At 38.9% G+C, this 24,634-nt stretch overlaps 1 protein-coding gene across 4 annotated transcripts in view; it reads right to left on the reverse strand.

The window, feature by feature from the left end:
- LOC136884875 (hrp65 protein) overlaps positions 1 to 24,634 on the reverse strand; it is a 300,770-nt gene that overhangs the window by 125,659 nt on the left and 150,477 nt on the right. The window lies entirely within an intron of this gene.

The raw sequence follows: 24,634 nt of genomic DNA on the forward strand, positions 1-24,634 counted from the left end.
TAGACTTCGTACTTTTACTCACATGCAGCGGGAATCTGTCAAGCTTGTCATGATAAACCTTGACGGCTGACTTCCCTAGCAAGTATTTAGGAGTACTGTGAGGCTACCGCGACTAAACTACACTGCAGAGAATAGTTTCGAAGCTTTACTTGCACAAGAAGAAACAAGTCAAAAGGTTCCCTCAAAAATTCTGTATATTTCCTGGTTCTTCAGTACCATCAAAACATTGTGTTCAGAATAGCTCTCGCACAGGGGAGGGAGAAGATATACAGGTAAGACTGCAAGTCAGTCCACATAAGTCACTTTGGACAGTAGTTTCAGGAAACATTTTACATTTGTCAGTACATTAACGCAGCAAAATGATTACATTTACGATCTTGCCAAACCCATTCAGTCCCTAACATACAGCCTATAGATTTCATTGCAAGGTTCAGATTTTGTAATTGGTTGGCGAATAGTGTCCACGATAGTATTGTGTGTCTGAATTTTCTTTATGATGGACGGAAGAGTGGCTCCATTGTAATGGGCATGTCAGTGCACACTACAATAGGAACTGGGATAGAGAGAACCCACACATCTTACAGCAGACACCTCTGCACGATGTGAACATGGGTGTGCAGTGCGCTAGTAGTTTCCAACTGATAATTGGTCCGGTTTGGTAGGGTTTCTTTATTTTCTCTCTCTCTCCCCCAAGGACAAGATTACTGCCAACCGTTTTGTCCACAACATTTACAAACCATTTGCTGCCAAACTGACTGAAGAAAAATCTGTAAGGCTAATTCCACCAGGATGATTTGTCAGACCTTATGGCACACAGCTCCATGACACAGTCGCAATAAGTGTGTGATGATGGCCAGAACATCAGTAAATGCCTATGGACCCCTTGTTCGCCTTGTTTAAGCCCCTGCAAGTTTTATCTGAGGGAATCTCTAGGGAAAAGATCACAGGATAAAAATATATTAGAAATCAAAATTAGAAACGGAAAATTTTCCCCGAACTGCAAAGGGTGTTTCGAAGTCTCATTACAAGATGTACAGCTTCTATCACAGCTCAAGATCAATTTCAACATGTGCGCTCAGTCTACGTTAATAGTTCACTTCATTAATAATCCTGAGCGTGTATATAGCTAGCGAGTTCAGCTTCATAAGTTTCTATAGGTCATATCATGCCACTGTCCGACTCGGATGAATGGTCCCGGGTTTGAATCCTGGTCGGGCGGGGATTTTAACCTTCACTGGTCAATTCCAAAGGCCCGGGGGCTGGGTGTTTGTAATGTCCCCTACATCCCTGCAGCTCCCACACCACACACAACACTATCCTCCACCGCAATAACACACACAGTTCCCTACACATGGCAGCTGCCGCCCACCCTCATCGGGTTGCACTCTGCTAGAAATAGCCACACAAAATTAATTAAATCATGGCACTCCCCAATGCGGGCGCTGGGCTGCTGCTGCTGCTACTGCTACTGTGCTCCTATGACTGTACTCTGCTACGAAGTCTTAAATTATATTCCCTGTGCAAATGAGTGTCAATCATACGTAGAAAGAGATTATAATTTTAACACATCTAGTGCCACATGACCCACCAGTGGGCAACCGATCTGTTAACACAAACTGTGTAACCCACCACTGGGTCAATGCTACACGTTCAATCATAATTACAAAGACAACACAAAACAAAACTGATCACAGAACATTAATATATATTTAACATTAAGATCTCTAACACACACAGATAGTGTACATATACAGTGGAAGTCCGATATAGCGAGTACGGTATATAACGAGAAATTCCGGTCTAGCGACGGCTTTTTTCTGTCCCTTCAAAATTCCTATATTAAACTGTGTATTGTCCTTCGGTTATACCGACAACCCCATCACTCACGCATCCGTTATTACGAGCGATTAAGCGCGCGCGATTTTTTCCGTTACCGATATTTATCCACCCCAGCGGTGATGTTGCATCCGATCGATTACCTTCCGCATCGTTTCCTCACTATGTTCACTAGCAAGTTCTCTTGTCGACATTCAAAGGCGACGTCGGAGTCGATTAGTAATACCCGTCGACAGCTGTTCCGTAAAGAAAATATGAAATGAAAGAACATATTTTTGTAATTAATGCGCAAAATAACGTGTCCGATAACAGTTGTTTACTCGTTAAAAATTAAGTGTGACTAAACGACCGCTTAAATTTGAGGCTAAATACTACAATTAAGTAAGAATGGGATACAACTCGAGATATGGCAGAGTACATCACCGATTTCAGAAGACTTTTCATATCTTCTCGTGTCTAGTTAAATTTCGGAAAGGCTATTTACATGTAAATTTTTAGCGAGGAGGTTATTTCTCTACATGCGTTGTAAATATGTTTTCATGCTACATATACGGTTAGGTTAGGTGACGCTGTTTGAAGAAAACCGAGGTGTTTGCCACAGAAACCTCTGAAGTGATACCGTATTTCTCTGAATCCAAGAATTTTTTCTCAGAATCTCTTGTGAAAACTCTAGGGTTGTTGCATTTGCGGCCCAACAGTAACTTAATGGATACCACAGATAACTACCACGGTAACCACGCTGCTTCTTTTCACACGCGCACAGAACTCGTTGACAATAAACGTCTGCCTCTTTACTATACTGTAAATCGCTAGCCGCGACAACTGGTTCTACAGTGCCTGTGTGTAAAGTCATTGGATCTCAGAAAATAGTGAAGAGAGAATTGCGTTCTCTTAGCCTCTACAAAAAAGTTTCTCAAATCTGCAGAATGGCATCAAAACATACGACCCTTCGAATTCTTATAAAGGACATGGCTACTCAGTGGCAGAGTTATAACACGTCTATTGTACATGACGCTTAGTAAAATTAAGTTTTAGAGACGGCAGGAATATTTTCGTGATGGATGGGCTTATTGTAAAAATACGTGGAAAAGGTATTGTCGGCAAATTTTCAACGGGTTCTAGTCGATATTATGATGCCAATTTTAAGGGAATGGTTATTAAACACTAAGAAATGTAGAATAATTGTGCAGCCGCAAGACAATACGACATACGTCTAACGAAAGGCAATTTTTGGCGTTAGTTTGAAGACAAAGAGCTAAAAAAATGCGTACTGTACAAAAAAATGCATTCAATAGTCTGCAACAAGGACACTTTAAAGAAGCCGAAGATGAAATTGTGAGGTACGTGCACGAAAAACGCAAGGGCGGAATGGCCATACCGTGGCGTAATAAACTCGTTTGTTGACTTTCAACGTCTGCGATTAATCCTATATATCGCTAGCCGCTGAATTTGGTCGAACCCGGCAAGCGAGACGTGCGTGTAGCGGTAGTCGGTTATATCTGACACTGAGTAAAAGTAAGTTTTATAGACAGCCTGAATAATTTCCTGATGGATCGTCGTATTGTAGACGCATGGAGTAGGTGTTGCCGGCAAATTCTCAGCGGGTTCTCTTCGGTACTATGATGCCAATTTTAAGTTAACCCATTAGCGCCCACTGATACCATATGGTATCAGGAGACAGTAGAAGCTTAAGTGAGCTGGTACTGGCTCGAGTCGCAAGAGGGGTATAGTTGGAGCTTTATACGTTCTTTGGCTTGAAGTGACGTGTGCGCCTGAAGAAGCTTCCGACACTTACGAGTGGTTTGTTGGCGGGAGCGCTTGCATGAAGTCAGGTGTGATTCTGGAGGGAAAATCATGGACGTTCGATGTGTAAGTATAATATTGCCCTTATTATCTATTATTCCTTTCTAATCAGTATATTATAACATTGACGATGAATCAAAGAAACCTTCTGTAACATTTGAATTTCAACAATGTTATTTGTGACAACACAGCAATGCCTCTACGTGCGTGATACCTAGAGTTCGTGGTTTATAGCATTTAAAAAATCAGATTTAGCGTTTTGATTTTTCAAATTTAGCGTTTTGTAGCATCTAAACTTCTCAAGTTTAGCATTTTGTAGCAAATCGGTTAAAAATAGGCATAATTTGCAAAATTGCACACACCAGTTGGGAGTAAAATCACACTCTTTAATCACACATTGTTCGTCATGCAGTTTTCAATTCACTATGGAAAATAAGACAAACATCAACATAAGACTGCAAAAAGTATTAACGAACACAGGAATATGCTTATTTTCAAATTTACAAACAATTTCAAAGTGAAAAATACCATTCTGAACGTACCTATTTATCACAGTACAACACACCTACAAGGAAGAGGAATTCCAATGATGATTTAAGTACAACATGCCAATTATTTAAAAGGTGCCCTCCTTCATTTGAGACGGCCTATCAGTTACAATTATGTTGTACTTGCTAAAAAAAACTCTACACGGTCACTGGTCGTAGAGGCCCAAATGCACAGAAGTGCTGCCAAAGCAAGGGAAGGCCTGCAAAACATTTTTACTCTACAAGTTTTTGATTGCAGAGTCGGCACATCAATATAGGCCATCTGTATCCTTACATAAAAATGTCCCGATTTGTGACTTTCGGCATGCTGTTTGATCGTCACTTCGCTTCTACCCATGGCTAACAGACAATAAAATAAATCGCTACCATACTTTTAAACAGAACTACTACTCAACACCAATGTCAAGAATAACCGACTAAGATCAAGGGTCAACACACACAAAGAGAATGAACTTGGTGCTTGAAAGTGAATTTGCTGTTTGACTGACTGGTCTTTGCAGTGCTCTAGCCAGTGAAAGAAATTCCACACTTAGAGTGATTTAACCCTTTGGCCTGCCTTTAGTTGTGAAAGGAAATATTCCCGTACATACTATTTAATTTTTCGTCACTTTAACATAAATTTGATTAATCGCATAGGCTACATAAGAATACAAAGCAAAGTGAGCTTTTGGCTCGTCTATAGTAACAGGAAAACAATGTTTTTGTTCGTGAGTATTACTGGTTTCAAGGGAAGCAGATAAATTAGGAAGAAATGTAGAGGCATAGGCATTGGTTTCCTTAGTAACGTGATCCCAGAACTGCGAGTTTCGAAATTCATTCCCTAAGTCCATTTCTTTCGGATTATTATCTTACCCCCTCCTCACTATAGAGTGAATTTCAAAACTTGGTTTACATGTTACAGAAAGAGGCTTATTGTCAACAAGATCATAATTCCAAGCATCATTTTACTGGACTTCTCAACGGGCGAGTTGGCCGTGCGGTTAGGAGCGTGCAGCTGTGAGCTCGCATCCAGGAGATAGTGGGTTTGAACCCCACTGTCGGCAGCCCTGAAGATGATTTTCTGTGGTTTCCCATTTTCACACCAGGCAAGTGATGAGACTGTACCGTAATTAAGGCCACGGCCGCTTCCTTCCCATTCCTAGGCCTTTCCTGTCCCATTGTTGCCGTAAGACCTATCTGTGTCGGTGCGACGTGAAGCAACTAGCAAAAAAAGGAAAACTAGCCTTCTCACTCTCTCTTGTTCCATTCTGGTTTTGTCACGTAGTTTCAATTGGCACTATCATCTCAGAACTGAAATCGAAATCACTTTAATCATTGTCATTTGAAGAAGAAGTATTTTCACTCTCCAGAGAATCTTTCCCACTTTCAACATCACTATTTTCAAGCCCATAAACTCATCCATGCCGCGCTTGGAAGCCGCCATGATTGTTTACAAGCGGAAATGAGGTGCTTTTTATTTTCCGTATTTCGGCTCAGAGTTACTATTTACAGAGAAAATAGCTTAAGGTATCATCTGACATCAATCGGTTAGGCTGCAAAACAAAGAGAATAAATCTCTCCGACCAGCTAACTGCGATAATGAACTTGTAGATATTCCGTGCACCAAGACGGAAGTGTCCGTCAAAGCATGTTACCGCTTTACAATCGCAATGGGCGCCGTAATAATTATTTCTCCTGAAATAATGAACATTTATATCTTATTTTTAAGAAAAATGCACCGTTTTTAAAAATATAGGTTTATTCGTATAAAACGGAGTTTTGCATCTATTTCGCATAAATTGTGTAATTTCGCATTTTGAACCAATTTCGCATTTTATCGCGAATTCGAAATCGCTAAAAACCACCCGTACGGGTCATATATGATGAAGGCACATACACTGACAAAGATTTGGCACATTTCGCATTTATCACAAATGCTAAAAATCACAAACAATGATATCAAGCCGTTGATACAGTAATTTTTAAAATATTATATCGTACATTCGAAGGATACTTATGTGCTAAATGTAGTTGATTACATATTTGTTTATCTTTTATTATTCCAGGGGTGGACTGACCTTATCAGAAGTGATGGATATATTGGAAGCCTACGGAGAAAAATCAACAGCAGCAGCGACAACAACAACAACCACAACCTGAAAAAATCGTGAGTGGATTCTAGAAAGATTAGCCAACCCAGCTATTTATGAATGGATTGACGGTGACTTAGAACGTGTTTATGTTCCCTGCCCTCCTGACTACATAACCTATTCAAATATGTCCTGTGTTGATTTATTTGAATTGTTTTCTGATGATGAAACACTAGAATACCTTGCTGAAGAGTGTAAGCGTTATGCTCAGTACCAAAATGAATCCAACCCTGAAATAACAGCGCCAGAACTGCGATTCTTCTTTGCTATTTTGTTTCTAAGTGGGTACAAACCTTTGCCTTCAAAGAGGATGTACTGGGAAGCTAGTGAAGATGTTAACAATGTCCTTGTCAGCAATTCAATGAGAAATCGCTTTCTTCAGATACAGAAATGCGGACAACACAAAACGAAATGTTGAAGACAGGATGTGGAAGATGTGACCACACATGGACAGAATAAAGAAAACATGCCTAACTAATTTTGTTCCAACTGTGCCATTGTCGTATGATGAATCAATGATTAGGTACGATGAACACCATGGTGTAAACAATTTATACGCGGTAAACCAATAAGGTTTGGCTACAAAATGTGGTGCCTAAACACAAGTGATGGATATTTGATAGACTGACCTGTATCAGGGCAAAAACCCTTGTGACAGTGATTATGACAGACTATTTGGTAAAGCTGCATCTCCATTAGTGCTTATGCTGGATGAACTGCCTAATAAACTTATTCCATACAACATTCATATAGACAATTTATTCACAGGAATAAATCTATTCAGTTATATTAGGCATTTAGGATACGGCACAATTGGTACAAGAGAAAATCGCATACCCAAGTCATACCCCTTGCCAGACAAGAAAGCTTTCTCTAAAGAGCCGCGCGGGAAGTTTCATTACACTATTGAACGCAACAATAGTATTGCTTTTGTACAATGGAAGGATAATGCTATTGTCACCATTGTCTCTAACAGTACTGTAGTGGCTCCAGTAGGAAATGTGAAGAGATATTCCCAGAAAGACAAGAAAAATGTTATGGTTCCTTGTCCAGCCTGTATCGCAAAATATGACCCTGGTATGGGAGGAACAGACATAATGGACCAGGGTATTGGTCAATACCGTGTCAGTATTCGTGCAAAAAAAATGGTACTGGCCTATTTTCACTTGGCTGTAGGATATCACCATTGTGAACGCATGGTTCCTCTACCGCAAGAATCGCAAGGGCACATCACAACTTGACTTCTGTAGAGAAGTTGTTCATACGTATCTAAAACGCTATGGTGTCCCACAAAAGATTCCTGGGAAAGTAAGTGTTGCCCAAAATACAATGCCAGCTTTGAGATTTGATGGACTCAATCACCTTGTTGCAAACTGCAATAGGAGATGTGCCAATGAAGGGTGCTAGTCACATTCAGCAGAACAATGTGTCTGAAGTGTAATGTAAGCTTATACATAACATGTTTTGCTACATACCATACTCCGTGAGCTGTGTCAACAGGTTGGAACAATATTAACAATTTATTTTACTCTGTCCAATGATAGCAGTGTAACAGCCCAGTGATACAATATGGTATCAGCTAGTATCTTGTAAAATAAATTCTTTGAAAATATTGTGTTATTTTCCCAATTCGTACACCCTAACCATCACAAATTAATGAATATATCATTCAAGTAGGGAACATTTTTTTTCTGGGCGCTAATGGGTTAATGGTCCTTAAACCCGCGGAAAATACGGCACGACGAACGTCAATGTTCGGCGTCTAAAAATGCATAGGCCTACTGTACAAGAAGGTATTGATATGAATTTATAAAGTACTTTTTGAGCCTGGTTTAACTTTTTTGAAGGAAAAAATGGGGTTCATTTGGATTTGGAGAAAAACGGTACTATATTTTTTCACAATGAAATTAAACATACATTGTCCACGTAGTATCGGATTTCGAGAAATAACAAACAAGTCAGCCGCAGTGTTGATATAATCCGCTATAGCGAGTAAATTTTTCGCTGTTATGAATTCTCGCTATTACGGACTTCTACTGTAGTTAGTGAAGTAAGCAAATTCGGCGCAAGAAGTTGGAAAGCAGCTTCAGGAATGTGACTGACAAAAAATGGTAGGAACTAGTAAGTTAAATTCTGACAGACCGATACGTTCTCCCGGCAAATACCTGAAAACAACATCACATTGCAAATTCAGTTAATGTATTTACTTTCTTGGTGAGGGTCCAAGTATAAATACAAGATTCTTGTACCAGAAGAGAAAAGCATCAAAAAGAGAGACAGTAATGTAGTGACATACCGACACCACACACAGGTAGTTTATGGGGAGCCGGCCCTGTCTATCTCATGTATGTATGTACAGTCCGTCAGCGATTCCGCTGGTGGGATCCTCAACAGCTCTACCATCAGCTGTCATAGATGGCCTAGGCATCACTGAACAGGCGTACAGGGAAATGAGGAGTGATGTAGTTTCCCGTTGCTTTCCTCACCCTATCTTACCAATGTTAAATTCGGAAAATTTGGTGCTCATTTTCTAAACAAATATAGGTCCTACAACACTTACACTTTATAATGTGAATACCAATGACTGTTTTAACACAGCAGTTTTGGACTATATCGTTTATTTCCTATAATTGTTTTCAACATCATAGTTGATTGCACACATTTTCCACCCTTTTTTTAAATATATTAACTTGTAAACAAATGAAAATTTTAAAAAGCCATGTTGAAATATAGCTGGCTATCATAATGATTGATAAAACTTTTATGCTTTTATCACTGATAGTTTCTGAGAAAAGGTGCAAGGAATTTAAAAAAATTAAACTTTTGGGAAACTAAGTTCAAGAAAAAAATTACATTATAGTGCATCCCTGGCCCTTGTTAGGATGTGAAGTGCTAAGTCAGCAGGAGCCGATGAAGTTACAGGCGACAGGATTAAAGCTGCTGGTCTGCCAGGAATACAGTGGCTATATAGAGTTCTCAGAACAATATGGAAGGATAACTAAATACCTGAAGATTGGACAAAAGGGGTGATAGTTCCCATCTTTAGGAAAAGTGAAAATTACAGAGGCATTAACTTATCACACGGGTTTAAAATTATGGAGATCATTGAAGCCAGAGTAAGGGATATTCTAGAACCTTTCTTAGAAGAGGAACATGGCTTTAGGGCTGGAAGAAGCACAACAGATCTGATATTTGCTTTGAGGATGTTGGCAGAGAAACACTTGGAAAGAGGAAAAGACCTAATTATATTGTTGAAAGACGTTGAAAAGGCGTATGATAATGTTTGTAGATCAACTATTTGGAAAAGTCTTAGAAAACTTGGTGTACCGGAGTACCTTATTAGGATGATCCAAATGCTTTATACTAATTGCAAAAGCTGTGTCAGTATTGGAAATTGTCACTCTGAATGGTTCAATACAACCAAAGGAGTACAACAGGGAAGTGCCATATCACTTCATCTATTCATAGCAGTTATGGAAATCATTATAAAGGAACTACAAGGAAAAGGTAATAAAGATCTTCAGGCTCTGGCATTTGCAGAGGATGTGGCAATATGGGATGAAACAGAGGAGGAAGTGCAAAATAATCAATCCATGGTGTAAGAAATTTTATGATTATGGAATGAAATTGAGCCCAACAAAAACAGTAGCATTGAAAATCAGCGGACATAATACAAAACGCAACATAAAAATACAGGACCACCAAGTTGAAGTAGTACACAAATCCAGATATTTAGGAAGTGAAATGGTTAGTAATAATAGAGCTGAGATAGAAATAAAGTAACCAAAGGCTGTAACTTTTACAGAATAGTTAAGACACCCACTATGGAAGGAGAAGGTACACAAAGAACAAAAATGACCTGCTAAGTCATATTTCAATCCTATCCCTTCATATTCTCTGGAAACCTGCATACTAGCATTATTAGAACTGCCCTCCAAAAGACCCGACATGATCATGTGGAAAATGATATGCGATTTAACCTAGTCTAAATGAACTGATGGAGGAAAGACGAGTCATCTTGACTTAAAATGGTTTCGGCGTGTTAAACGAATGAATAGCACAAGGTTACCCTGTGCTTATTTGGAAAAGAGAAAAACAGGTAGAAGACCAGCTGGAAGACCAAGGAGATGAATGGACCAACTGAGGGAAGCTGTGGAGAGACGAGAATGGAACTGAGAATCTGTCATGGACAACAAAATCTTTTTGAATAGGGCTATTTGGAAGACTGTCTTTTTCAAAAGCCCTACCTGGCTCTCTGGAAGGGCAAACCGATGATAACTCCATATTACATTATTCACAGTTTCATCTGGGTTTCGCATTTTTCCATGCCTGCATTTATCCAAGAGAAGAGAATCAGACAAGTCCTTGAAAATCAGTCTTGCTTTTTCCATAACAGGAGGTAAACTGTGGACAGACTATATACTTGATCTGTCCCCTTCTATTTTATTTACACCATGTGTTCGGAGAGGATGGACGGAATCTGTGGTTTGGTTTTTCATCTGTTGAAATAGAGTGACAAATAACCATTCTTCTCATAGCTTCTGTACTATGAGTATTCTGTTTAATAGCTAACCCATAATACCTTCCCAGCCTATTGATTCACCTGTCAATCGCCCCTTGCCAGCAATAGGTTTACCGTCTGACAACAGCCTGTGAGCAAGTGAAGTTTTCAGGTGTCAATCTGGAGCCCATCCTCTTGAATATCATCCACACATTCCAACAATTTTTATTGCAATATTGGGGCCATACAGTTGATTTTCTGAGACTGCCTAGTATGCTTTGAAATCCCTATCACCTAGGTAATTTATATAGCACATTTTATACCAAGCTAGAGAAAGCTGAAATATTCTTACGGCTCCATCCAATGGTACCAATGTAGTTGGCCTTGCAGTCAGATTCATTTTCACAAGTACAATATTTAGATAGAATGGACACACGAATCACTTTAGCAGCGCCACCACTTGTGGCAGTAACTACACCATTTGACGAGTGCCCGTGGTATTGCCAGGTCCCATCTAGTGCAACGGTGATATCGTGGCTGCAGTTTCTATCACAACTTCCTTCACTGCCTCTTGCATTGCCTCAAGTGCTACATCAACACTAGACCCTATAAACACATATTTACTGAATTTATTTGGTGGCTTAGATTTAATACATCACAGAACATCTGACCTGCAGTTGCACCTTTACCAATGGCTCTGAGCCAATACACAAGTCTGATATTTTGGTCATACGAAGTTTTAGAGGGCTTGTCATAATTACTACTACGTACTTTTATCACTGTTGAAAAAACGTAACTCTGTACTTGCACCGTCTTACTAATAAAAGTCCTTATACAGTTGTTTAACACTTGTACAGTTATACAAGTGAATAAACCCTGTATAAGTATATTTTTCTTACTAATAAACTTGGTATATGCATTGTATTACTATACAGCACGTATACACTGGTTCCAAGGCGTAGGAATCACTTCCTGCAGTTCGACGTATTTCTCACGTTCACGTCTTTATGATCGCTTCTGCTGGTTATCTACGAGCCAAACTTCCCAGAAAGTTGCACAGTAGCACAGCATATAAAAAAGGCAGTGGCAACACAAAGCGAGACAGCTGGAAGTTGGCTTACATTAATATGAACATTTCTTCAGCTTGCTTGTGTAATGAACAGGGTGCGAAATCGCAGGGGGAGGAAGGGGAGGGATTTCCCCCACCAAAGATTTTATCTCAAAGGTCCCCCCCCCACTAAAATTGCCCGGGAGGCATTCTTTCATTATTAAAAAATGAGAAAAATGTAGAATACATAGAATGTATGACAATGATTTTTACTGTACATATTTTTATGAAAACATCAGCAATAATTCAAGTCACTGCCAGACCTTGAGAAATAAAACAACGCAGCAGTGGCAATCCGAAGCTGCAACCTGTTATTCATGCTTGACTCTGTCAAGCCCATCTGAAACCTGGGAAAAAAATATCAATTACTTGAAGCTCTCGTCCTCTGTCATTTCTCTAAGTAGCTTGAGTTTACACCACTTCTTGGAGTGGGTGTGTTTCCGATAAGTGGCCAATAGGACAATATTCACTTAAGCAGTGTACAAACCGACACATTTTCAGTCAAAACTTAGCCCCGATTGAGGAAGGTACCACTAATAAGGCAATAAAACTGGACAAATCGCGCCTCGTCTGGCCTTTTCGTTAGAAAACGACAGTCTCAAAACTTCTCAGCTGATTGGAATAATGTTCTAATGTTTATCATTCGCGTTATAACAAAAATTCAAACAAGAATATCTACAATTTACATTTGTCCTGGGGGGAGAGGGTCATTAAATTACAGGAGAAATCTACACCCCCCACCCTGCAAAATACCTCCTGAAATAAACATTAGTAGTTAAGCCCTACGTCCCTTCCCCCCCACCATTTATTACTGATTTCGCACCCTGGTAATGAACGCCAAAAGAGAAATGGAAAAGCTAAAGAAAAGATCAAAAGCTCGTAACTGGGATAGTACGGAAAACGTAAGCAATTGTAATTGAATCTGCCAGTTGAACAGGGAACACAATCCAAAATCCTTACTTTTCAGGAGAAAGGAAAAACTGTTTTGTAGCTGAAAGAAAGGTTTGATCAAAAAGGTTTCTATTAGGCATTTATACATCATATTTCTGCGTGTTCAAGTCAACCTAAACTTCTTTCGAAGCCATCCTCACCGATCTCCACTCTGAAGCCCACCTGATGAAGCTGGTGGAAAGCAGTACCAATGATAGAAAACAGATTGATGAGAAGAAAAATCAAAGGACAGGAGTGAAATGAGCACAAGGAGATTGTTCTTGTCCTTGTGTTTGTGTTTCACCTTTTCTCCCTCTTCCCACTACCTGATATTGCGACTTACCATTTGTCCCTTTTCTTGTTTCGCAGAATTTGATAGCACACCCCAATAGGATCATTCATAATGGTTAGGAACAAACAAGTCTTATATAAGTTATTCGCAAATATGTGGGAAATACCTGGGGTGGAGCCAGATGGATAGCATACCTTGAAACAAAAGTGTCGGAAGACAAGTGCTAAAGTTAATCTTACTTATTAACAGAAATGTGAAGCAGGGTTTGTATTTAGGATTAATCTTGGAGTCTGAAAAGGGATACGGCATTATTTTGCCCTCCCATATGGAGCAATATTTCCTTCAAAATGTAAGCAAGTGTTCGGAAGTGCCTTACCATGGGGAGTCGCGTTCAGATATGCGTTCAGGTGGATGACGGACAACTTTTATTACAATCCAATATCCCTGCTTCCACACCGAACATTGCCTGCTGAACAAGGGATGTGTTAGGTTACTTGTCAACACTTCCCGTACAAAGTCGGAAAGTCTCATTTCTCAAAGATCAACCACAAATGAATATTAACATTTTATTCGTTCACCGCAGCTAGACCGAGTTAAATAACGCAGTTACCTAAACATTAAGTGACCTAGAATTCCGAATGTGCTGGATACACAATCTATTTGATTTAAGATGTCTGGCTTGTGTTTAGGCCTCAGTGTAGACCACATTTCATTTTCCAAGAAATGAAATTGTTTGAAACTTCATGACTGAAAGATGGTTAACACCAATAACAGTTTTATTAGATCTCAAATCACCCTCTGAACAAAAATGGCAAATTGGTGGATACATCTAGTAACCACCTTAGCAGCCCAGCTGCTTAGACACTACGTTAAACGTATAACCACAGGAAGTTTGATCCTTTACCAGGAGATTATGGGCGACAATCTATTTGTCAATCACGACAATTTTGTGTTTGGATATTGCATGATAACTTCCAATGGAGACTGACGGAAAACTTCACATCGTTCTGTGCTCATTACTTGCTTTCATCAACAAGAGCGATGTTTGGTCGAAAAAACGGCCATCTAGGTGTGAAGCCTAACTGCTTCCATGACAACAGAAATTGCAAAAAAGAAAATCACAGGAAAAACATTTTCATAACCCAACAAGAAAAGCATCCCAATGTTAATTTTTGCCCAAAACTGCCATCAGAAAATTAACAATGAGAAAATGAAGCTGACCCATACAGTAATAACCAGCTGTGCTTGGAGGGAACCAATTTAAGACTTGAATCTTAAACCTACCTCGGCCATAAGACCTGCGTCTGTGCCATACCTGCCAACGTTTGAAAAGGGCTATCAGTAAAATTCACGTGCGAAAAAAATATAATGATTTTAGACGTAGCCCGGCTTGACGAAAATACCCCTGGGCTACAAAATACAAGCTTTAAACAGGATACTTCAATGCAATCACATCTACTTACACTGTAGGCCTATGATCTGTAGCAGAATATAATAAGAAAAAGGCTTTACACAACAAAACTAGTTTAACGTACATAGGCAAGAAATAATAATATACACACTGCAAACCAGACGCAGGTTTGACCTAAAAAGTCCTAGTTGTGGCCTTTTTAGCTTCCTGCAAAAAATCTTTACATGTTTTGCCATAACAGAGATCAGAACTCCTGGTCTTCCAAATTGAAAGACTCCAGAGATTCATTGGACAGATCTGAACTCTGTTCTATTCTTCACAAGACTGAAATCAGCTTCACATTCTGCATTGCTATAGGGTATGGTGAATATATACAGCATTACTCTAGAAATTCGGCTATTCTTAAGAAAAAGTCCAACGGCTCCACGAATTCTTGATATTTGTGCCCAACTGGAATCGCTTGCAGCATCGTGGTTTGCAACCAAAGTGTCATCAACCTGAGCTCGTTCACCACCTCATCTGTAGTTTTTTTCTCTTCCTTGCATATCATGATACGAAACCTTTCCAAAAAAAAAAAAAAATGTAACAAAACTGTGCATCTTTTCTGTCTAACCTAGCAACTTGAGCATGCTTTAACACATCATCTTTGAGTGGAAACTATGTAGTCTCGGCAGTACCAAAGTAGTTTCTCACTGATGAAAAGAAAAGGGATTTATCTGTATCCTGGAGACCATTCACTAATCCATATAAGTACCCCGTTATTGGACATTATAAACGTTCCGGCTAACTCATTCCTGGTTGCCAGCGTGTCGTCCCCAGCACACCTACCAAGACTCTGGCTAGTGCATACCGTAGAGGCCACTGCGTATGCTAATTGTAGCCACCGGCAGTACCAATGCACTATGAGAGACTGTCTCATTATTAAAAATTGATGCCTCATTGGCCATCACATGATATAGATGTTGCAAGTCCGAATGCCAATAACTAACTCATCACTTAAATCGTTGCGTCCACTGTATCCAATATGAATATCACACCCACATACCGTGAAAAAGGCAAATTTTTGCCACTTTCTTCATTTTAGTATGCTCATAAAATCAAGAGAATATGATTCATATAGTATAGCGTATGGAAATGTCAGAGACCAAACTGAAACATCGAAAGGAACCTGGACCACTGAAACGTCGCATAAAATTATAACAAAAACTCAAGGCAGTCAAACGCTTCATTAAAACATGTCAAAGCACACAAAGTCTTATACAAATGAACATGACACCAACCTCACGAACAAATATGCACATGGTAAAAATGTGCACACAAGCGCGTGCGCGCGCACAAGGAACTAATGTAATAATAATTATTATTATTATTATTATTATTATTATTATTATTATTATAACTTAATGGGCTTCGCTAACAGTGGTATACCCAGTCACTGGAACGAATGCAATTACAGTACTCCAACGAATACAGGAAACTGCTAAGTACGAAGTTGCAACACACCAAAAAACACTTAACACTTCAAAAAAATATCACAACCTCAAAAGGCCAAAACATTCTTGATTTTAGTATGCACGGAAAATCAACAGAATATGATTCTTAAACACGTTTAATGCGGATATCGCGCTACGCTACTTTATAAGCAAGCGCCTAGCGTGTCACGGTACGGTTGCTAGGAAATTAAAAAATCACGGGTTTCCCGCATGGTAAGAAAGGCTCTAATTGTCATCCCGCACATCATGTACGTACAGTCTACTACCCGATTCATCCGTAGCCATATTTTCGCATGCGTATTCCGTTCCCTGCGTATTTCCTCTCCAGAGTTATCGTCATACGTCATCCATTTATGGGATCTTTGAGCAGCAAGACCACTTCAGTGCATTTTCTGTTTATTAATTCTTCAGGAGAATGACGAGCGGTTCCGCTTTTGAAGAACTGAACTTGTATTTGTCATTTATGCTTGCATCATATATGTGCATAACACGAAAGAACTAATTTTCATTTATTCCTCGTTACATTTGCTGGCAGGACCTAGTGTTTACAGTGCACTATGTCTTCTGGTATGGGCTAGAGCAATTTTGTTACTTTCATTGATCTGTCTCAGCTTTATCCTTGTCTATGACAATATGAAAGTGACTGAGGTATGAGTGATGCTAGTAATGCCATTCCTTCTGCAGCCAGTCCCTGCTATGAATGGTGTGAAAATATTGCTCATAGGGTCAGTTGGTGCATGCATTTCAGTGAGCTGGGCAAACTGATATGTACTAGCAACTTCTGACTGTGAGGAAAGCAACAGGAAACTACCTCACTCATTTCCCTAGTACGCCTCTTCAGTGATGCCTAGGCCATCTATGACAGCTTATGGCGGAACTGTTGACGATCCAACCAGCCTTCGGGCTGAGGACTACACATACATAAGTAACTTGAAAGAATGTGTAGTAATCATTTTTGACTGCTGTTATTTTATTTTTAATTTTTTTTCTGATGGCCGACAATGTGGTTCCTTCAACGTCAAGAAACCTACCCAATTAGCCGAAGTATTTCATTTTTGTTTATCAAATTCCGTAATAGAGAAGTGTAGATATGAATATATTTATGTCCAACATACTTTATGCATTTGGTTGCTATCCGCGGTAAATAATGCACAGTAATCTACCGACGCGTGGCACGGGATCCGCCAGGTGATCAGTATTACTTCGTGATTTCAACCACCATGCGGGTCAGGCACCAGGCACCTACCAACGTACAAAACTTCCGATAATTACAACTTTTAAAGAGTCCCACACAAATATTTTGCTCAGGTTGGTAGGCAAGGTCTGGAAGTACTGTTCGTAAACAAAGAACACTCGCGTATTCAAAGAATATAGGTTACATCACAACAAGCGAACGGAGCGGAACAAAGAATTTGCAGAGCAGAGCCTGTCGACACCTAAGATTCACATGGAAGAACTGTTATCCCGGACCCCGGTATCATATCAAAGAATGAGTTATCGACGATCGTGGACTTGCCTTCAACGAAGACCGATCGTGCCTTGACCCACGCAAACAATCTATTGTACGGTGGTGGAGCGATTATTGTACGTTGTTTCAAATTTTTTTTCCCGCGAAGTCTTAAAATGACACCGTCCATCCGTAAAAAGGTGCAACTTCCGTAAATTTTATGGATAAACCGTAAAAGTTGGCAGGTATGAGGATAAAAAACCTACCTCGCCGCGGTGGGGAGGCTTGCGTGTCCCAATGAAGCAGGCAGCCGAGCCGTAGGTACAACCATTTGATAGGTATCTGTTGAGAGACCAGGTTAACAAATGGTTCATCGAAAGGGGAGTAGCAGCCTTTCGGAAGTTGCAAGGGCGGCAGTCTAGATGACTGACTGACATGGTATTTTGATATACCTTTACATGGTACAGCTTTGTTGATACTGCTAAACAGCAGAAAGCAACTGGAAACTATAGCTGTAACCAAGGACATGCAGCTCCCTGTATGAACGATGCATTGATGATGTCTTCTCTCAGGAAAAAATATTCCAGAGGTAAAAATAGCCCCCCCCATTCGGATCTCCGGGTGGGGACTACAGAAAGATGGATACTGACCTGTGAATCTGAGCGTGGAATGTCAGAAGTTTGAATCGCTGTAGTAGGATGGAGAATCTGATAAGTGATGTGGATAGACTAAAATTAGATGTAGTTGCTACAAGGAGGTACGTTAGCAGGATGAGCAGGATTTTTGGTCAGGCGACTACAGAATTATCAACACAAAATCAAATGTTTAATAAAGCAAAAGAAAATAGGGCAGTCGGTAAGCTACTAAGAGCAGCAAAGTGAAAGCACTATTGTTGTCAAGATAGACACTAAGCCAATGCCCGCCACAATAGTGCAGGTATATATGCCTACTAGTTCAGCAGACAATCATGAAATCGAAAGAATATACGAAGAGACAATGCTACAATATGTAAAGGGTGACGACAATCTAAGTGATAGGAGACAGGAATGCAGTGGTAGACCAAGGAAGAGAAGGTAACATAGGAGAATTCAGATTGGGACAAAGGAATTAAAGAGGAAGCCGGCTGGTTGAATACTGCACGATCAAAATTTAGTCATAGCTAACACTTTGTTCAAACACCACAAAAGACGGCTGTAAACATGGACGAGACCTAGACACTGGAAATTATCAAATAGACTTAATTATGATTAGGAAGAGTTACAGAAACGAGGTGTTGGATTGCAAGACTTTCCCAGGAGCAGACGGGACTGACCACAACCTGTCGATCAATTAGGTATGGTAATCTGCCTGTTTTACTCCCGTGTTCAGAAACATAAGCATTTCAGATATAAATCAGTTTTAGGGTCCTTTTACGTATATTTTGTTGGTTTTATTGTTCTTAAGCCTATTTCAGGGGTTTGCGCCTACTTTGAGTATAATTGCCTATTCGATGCCTTTTGAATCCATATTAAAGAAGCCGATTTTCCTCCAGTGCATTATATTGCAGCTGATGTGCTCGACAGAATTATCTTCTCATTAATATCTGTTTACCCCATGAACAAAAACGGGAATTCTCGGAAGTCACCAGAAGTAGTTCTTGCAAAATTTACATCAGGAGAAACAAGGAACAATTTTACCTCCAAGCCTTCAACCCCTCCAACCTTCAGATACATATGCAAGAACCAATCAACGTCCAATTACATTGCACAAAGTATATCCCTTATATCTCCTCGATGTGAACCGTTTTACGCGTACGCTTTATCTTCAGAACATGCTGATTCATTGTGAAGAAATGTCTGTAGCAGTGCCCAACGAAAAATCACTTAGTCCTACTGGCTGAAGCACTGAATCACAGGGAATCCAATTTCACAACGGATGGAAGGGTAGACTTCTGCCAAGCTGGCTGTAAGGAGGTAAGTTCGTGTCCTTTTTATCTTTTTTTGAGACTGAACTACGAGCACATTTCATCGGAGCATTTATTGGCCCATTATTTCAGTACTGAGAAAACTTGTTTTGTTCGAATGCTGTACAATACTGTAATAGTCGGGAACTTTCAACAATTTATATTGCTAAAATGTAAGGAATCCTGTAATTACTGAACGAGCAGTTGGAATGCCGGTGCTCTTGTCACAGAGTGGATGAAAATAAAAAATTTGTAGTTTAAATGATTCATTTTCTGTGAAGGGAGAGATTTACAACATTTCTTTCTTTCTTCTCTTATCTGTTTAACATCCAGTGTTGGTTTTTTCCTCACACAGCGAAGGATCCCACCTCAACCATCTCAAGGGCAGTGTCCTGGATCGTGAAACATGGGGCCGGGGGATTAAACTGGGGAGGAGTACCAGTACTTTGCCCAGGCGGCCTCACCTATGCCAAACAGCGGCTTTCTGATGGGATGAGATTAGAAAGGACAGGCAAGGAAAATTTCATGGCAGAGTCAGGAATCAAAGCCGGGCGTAACCACTACACCACAGAAGCCGACGACTGAAATGAAATTTTTAAAAATCGTAACTTCTACCAATGCTATGTGTAGACTCTACTGAACTATTACGCTTCCGTAGGCCTTCGCGAAACGTAGATTGAAGATCCAATGTCAATAACGCACTTTTTTGACGAAAATACAGGCGAAAACTTTTGATGCGTAAATTATTCAAGGAATTCAGATCTTTACAAATTATTTACTAGGCGAGTATCAAGCGGGATTTAGGAAGGAAGGAAGGAAGGAAGGAAGGAAGGAAGGATCGCGCATTGATCAAATCTGGAGTCTGAAACGTGTACTAGAGAATCATCTCAGTTAAATTGAAATAAATATGGTAGTTCAACCTATGCAATACAAGTAAATAAGATATGTAGAGATTACATTCTTATTTAATTAAAAAATGGAAATGGTACCGGTTTCGACCCCAGTCTGGGTCATCAGCCGATTATAACTCGAAAAACAATGCATAAGTAAGAAAGAAGTTAAAGGTCAAATCCACACAATATCAGTTGAAGAGGCGATATAAAAATTACGGGGGTAGGCACTGTTCAATTTAGACGGAGTGAAAAATGAGTTACTTAAAAGAAGAAATGCGTAATCTTCCGAGCGTCAGCACGGCACACGCAATGTTTGGCACTGTCTCACAATGTTCACGAAAAGAAGCGAACAGTTAAATGAGCCAGACTGCATACACCGTCAGGCACAAAGTCACATCACAATCCAAATATGAAGATCTAAAGTCATTGAGAAGCCGAAGACGAGCAGCTCAACCGAAGTAACTTGCAAGCTTCAGAAGATCGGCGCGGTGTTTACAACGTCAAGTGCTGTAGTTTCATATACTGACGGAGATTGAAGAATAGATTATTGATCAAGTATTTGCTAAGTTCACGAAAATGTACCTATACATATATATATTTATAATACGATTCAATGTAATTGAATACGTAATTATGATCTTGCAGATTTTTTAGAACAGTTGACGTGAAAAAACAATAGTGAATAGAAAAAATTATAAAAAACGCAATATCGGAAACAAATGAAAACGTGTATGCACAGTGCGCTATTTCTTGAATATAAAATATTCAGGTCGTGATTGAAGTACCGGTAGTCAATCGAATTAAATTTGAATGTGAGGGCCTAAAGTGAAGGTGGCAATGCAGTTTTTTAAAGGGTGAAAAGAAAAATAGCACAATTAATAAAGAAGTTTAGTGGATAAGAAAAGATTAAAAGGGTTTAAAGTCGAGAGGTGATGAGAAAGGATAAGATAGGGATGAAGGAGGGGTAGTTTAGGGTGGGTTAGGAGGGTGGGTTACTGGAGGTATAAAATGTGGGTAGGAACATTGTAAGGCATGGAAAATTGAATTCGGGTTTTGAAATTTAGAATTTTTGAGAAGAAGAATTAGGAAGTCAAATAGGATGTTGGGTTTTTCGGAAATGTCGTTTAAGTTGAAAATGGGGTTGAAGTATTGGTCAAGGTGAATAAAACAATTTTCAGTCTTGTTTAAGAGGGGGCCTTTGTTAATGATTTTAAGTATTTTCATGTCTTTTTCAATATTGGTGAAATTGTGATTGGAGTCATGTATGTGTTGTCCTATGGCGGAGAATCTATTGTATTTAATGGCGTTGGTATGTTCGGAGTATCTGGTGTTGAAGTTGCGGCCAGTTTGACCGATGTACGAGGAGCTGCAGTTGTTCCATTTGAATCTGTATACTCCAGATTTTGAAAAAGCATTAGATTTAGTGATTTAGAGTTGTGTAATATATCAAAATTTCTGTTATTGGTTCTAAAGGAAATTTTCATGTTATGTTTTTTAAGAACATTAGTTATTTTATAAGCTTCTTGAGTGAAAGTGGAAAATGCAGTGGGTTTGGTTTTGTCTTTAGATAAAGTAGTTTTGGGACGGTGTTTGAATTCGTTGATAATACGGTTTATGAAGGAGATGTTATAGCCATTGAGTTTAGCTATTTTACGGATGATTTGTCTTTTCAAGTGTGAACTGTGTAATTATGGACGTTTCAGTAACGACTTTAAATAGTATTGCATACAGGAAGGACTCTGATTATTCATTTAACGTCTTGAAGTTCAATTACGCCATAAACTGTGTTCAACAGTAAATGACAGTGTCAGTGATAACTACTTGCACTAAGTGTATTTTTCGTGTGCGAAAAATCACCTTAACAAGCTGCAATTCTACACGATCCAGTTCCAGCCGACATCACCTCATCGGGGAATGTCAACATGGTGTGTTAAGGGAACATCGCTGACCCTGATTCTCCACGGAACATTCCAGGTGTCCATCTTTCAACATTTGTAGCAACATTTCTTTAAGTGAGTAGTAACAAATTGACTAAAATTTTCTCATTAATTTTGAACAGTGGAAACTTCAGTGCCGAGTGTGAACAAATATTTCAATAGTTTGTCAGAAGTGATTAATTTAATTTCAAATTTCATTTTCATATCTCATAGAAAGACTTTAGGCTTTTCAAGTGTGCTATACATCAAGGTTTACAAACTGAAAAACTGAAAACTTTTAACAGAAATTTAATTTCTCATGTCAATTTGCAATTACAAGTGTGTGCTCATATTTAGAAAGACTTCAGGTGGAAATCTAATACCTCGTCTTCTCACATATGAAAGACTTTGGAATCAGTGATATTCATTTAATTTTCGTGAACAGAATTCAGGAAGATTACGTTCAAACTTTTAATTTCCATGCCAGATTTGAGTCCAATAATCATATTGCAGGGTGAAGAATTAATAAATTGTTAAGAAAGTGTTTAACCATCTATTATTCGCTCTGCTAGTCTATCCTACTCTGTATCGGCTCCAAAACCAAGTTACACTCCCTGAGGTCCTACTCATGCCCTTTCCCCAAAACTTTTCCTGGTACATATATATATATATATATTTATTTATAATACGATTCAATGTAATTGAATACGTGATTATGATCTTAAAGATTTTTAGAACAGTTGACGTGAAAAAACAATAGTGAATAGAAAAAATTATAAAAAGCGCAATATCGGAAACAAATGAAAACGTGTATGCACAGTGCGCTGTTTCTTGAATATAAAATATTCAGGTAGTGATTGAAGTACCGGTAGTCAAAATTGGCGGACGCAAGTCATGAAATTAAATTTGAAAGTGAGGGCCCAAAATGAAGGTGGCAATACAGTTTTTTTTTAGGGGTGAGAAGAAAAATAGGATAAATTAATAAAGAAAGAAGATTAGTGGATGAGAAAAGATTAAAGGGGTTTAAAGTTGAGGTGGTGAGAAAGGATAAGATAGCGATGAAGGAGGGGTAGTTTAGGGTGGGTTAGGAGGGTGGGTTACTGGAGGTATAAAAAGTGGGTAGGAACATTGTAAGGCATGGAAAATTGAATTCGGGTTTTGAAATTTAGAATTTTTGAGAAGAATTAGGAAGTCAATTAGGATGTTGGGTTTTTCGGAAATGTCGTTTAAGTTGAAATTGGGGTTGAAGTATTGGTCAAGGTGAATAAAACAATTTTCAGTAGTGTTTAAGAGTGGGCCTTTGTTAATGATTTTAAGTATTTTCATGTCTTTTTCAAAATTGGTGAAATTGTGATTGGAGTCATGTATGTGTTGTCCTATGGCGGAGAACCTATTGTATTTAATGGCGTTGATATGTTCGGAGTATCTGATGTTGAAGTTGCGGCCAGTTTGACCGATGTACGAGGAGCTGCAGTTGTTACATTTTAATCTGTATACTCCAGATTTTGAAAAAGCATTAGATTTATTTAGTAATTTAGAGTTGTGTAATATATCAAAATTTGTTATTGGTTCTAAAGGAAATTTTCATGTTATGTTTTTTAAGAACATTAGTTATTTTATAAGCTTCTTGAGTGAAAGTGAAAGTGGAAAATGCAGTAGGTTTGGTTTAGTCTTTAGATAAAGTAATTTTGGGACTGTGTTTGAATTTGTTGATAATACGGTTTATGAGGGAGATGTTATAGCCATTGAATTTAGCGATGTTACGGATGGTGTTTAATTCATTATTTAAATCTTTTTTAGACGGGGTGTTGAAGGCACGGAAAATTAGGCTGTTGTAAGTAGCACGTTTATGTGCTTGAGGGTGCGAAGAATCTTGTCGTATTGTGGTTGCAGTTTGGGTTGGTTTTCTGAAAATTTTGTAAGATAAAGAAGGATGTCTAGTAATGGTTAAGTCTAGAAAATTAAAGAGTTTTGTTGTGTTCTGATTTGAGAGTGAATTTAATGTTAGAGTCAATGTTGTTGAGGAGAAGTGTAGAGGCTGCGTTGGTGGATTCTTCGTTTAAAATTACTAATGTGTCATCGACATATCTGGCCCAAAAGAGGATGTTAAGAGAAATTATTATTAAAATTAATTTTTGTGTTTTCTATGCAGTCGATGTAAATTTCAGCTAGAATGCCTGAAGCTGGTGAGCCCATAGCTAAACCATCTTGTTGATAAATGGCGTTGTCAAAAGTAAAATAATTACTGCTGAGAACCAATTTTAAGATGGACATGAAGTCTTGAATTTCTAGTTTACTCAGATTACTGAATTTGTATAAGTGAATTAAACACCATCGGTAACATCGCTAAACTCAATGGCTATAACATCTTCATAAACCGTATTA

This window comes from Anabrus simplex, chromosome 13, assembly GCF_040414725.1.
Source record: "Anabrus simplex isolate iqAnaSimp1 chromosome 13, ASM4041472v1, whole genome shotgun sequence".
Taxonomy (NCBI): domain Eukaryota; kingdom Metazoa; phylum Arthropoda; class Insecta; order Orthoptera; family Tettigoniidae; genus Anabrus; species Anabrus simplex.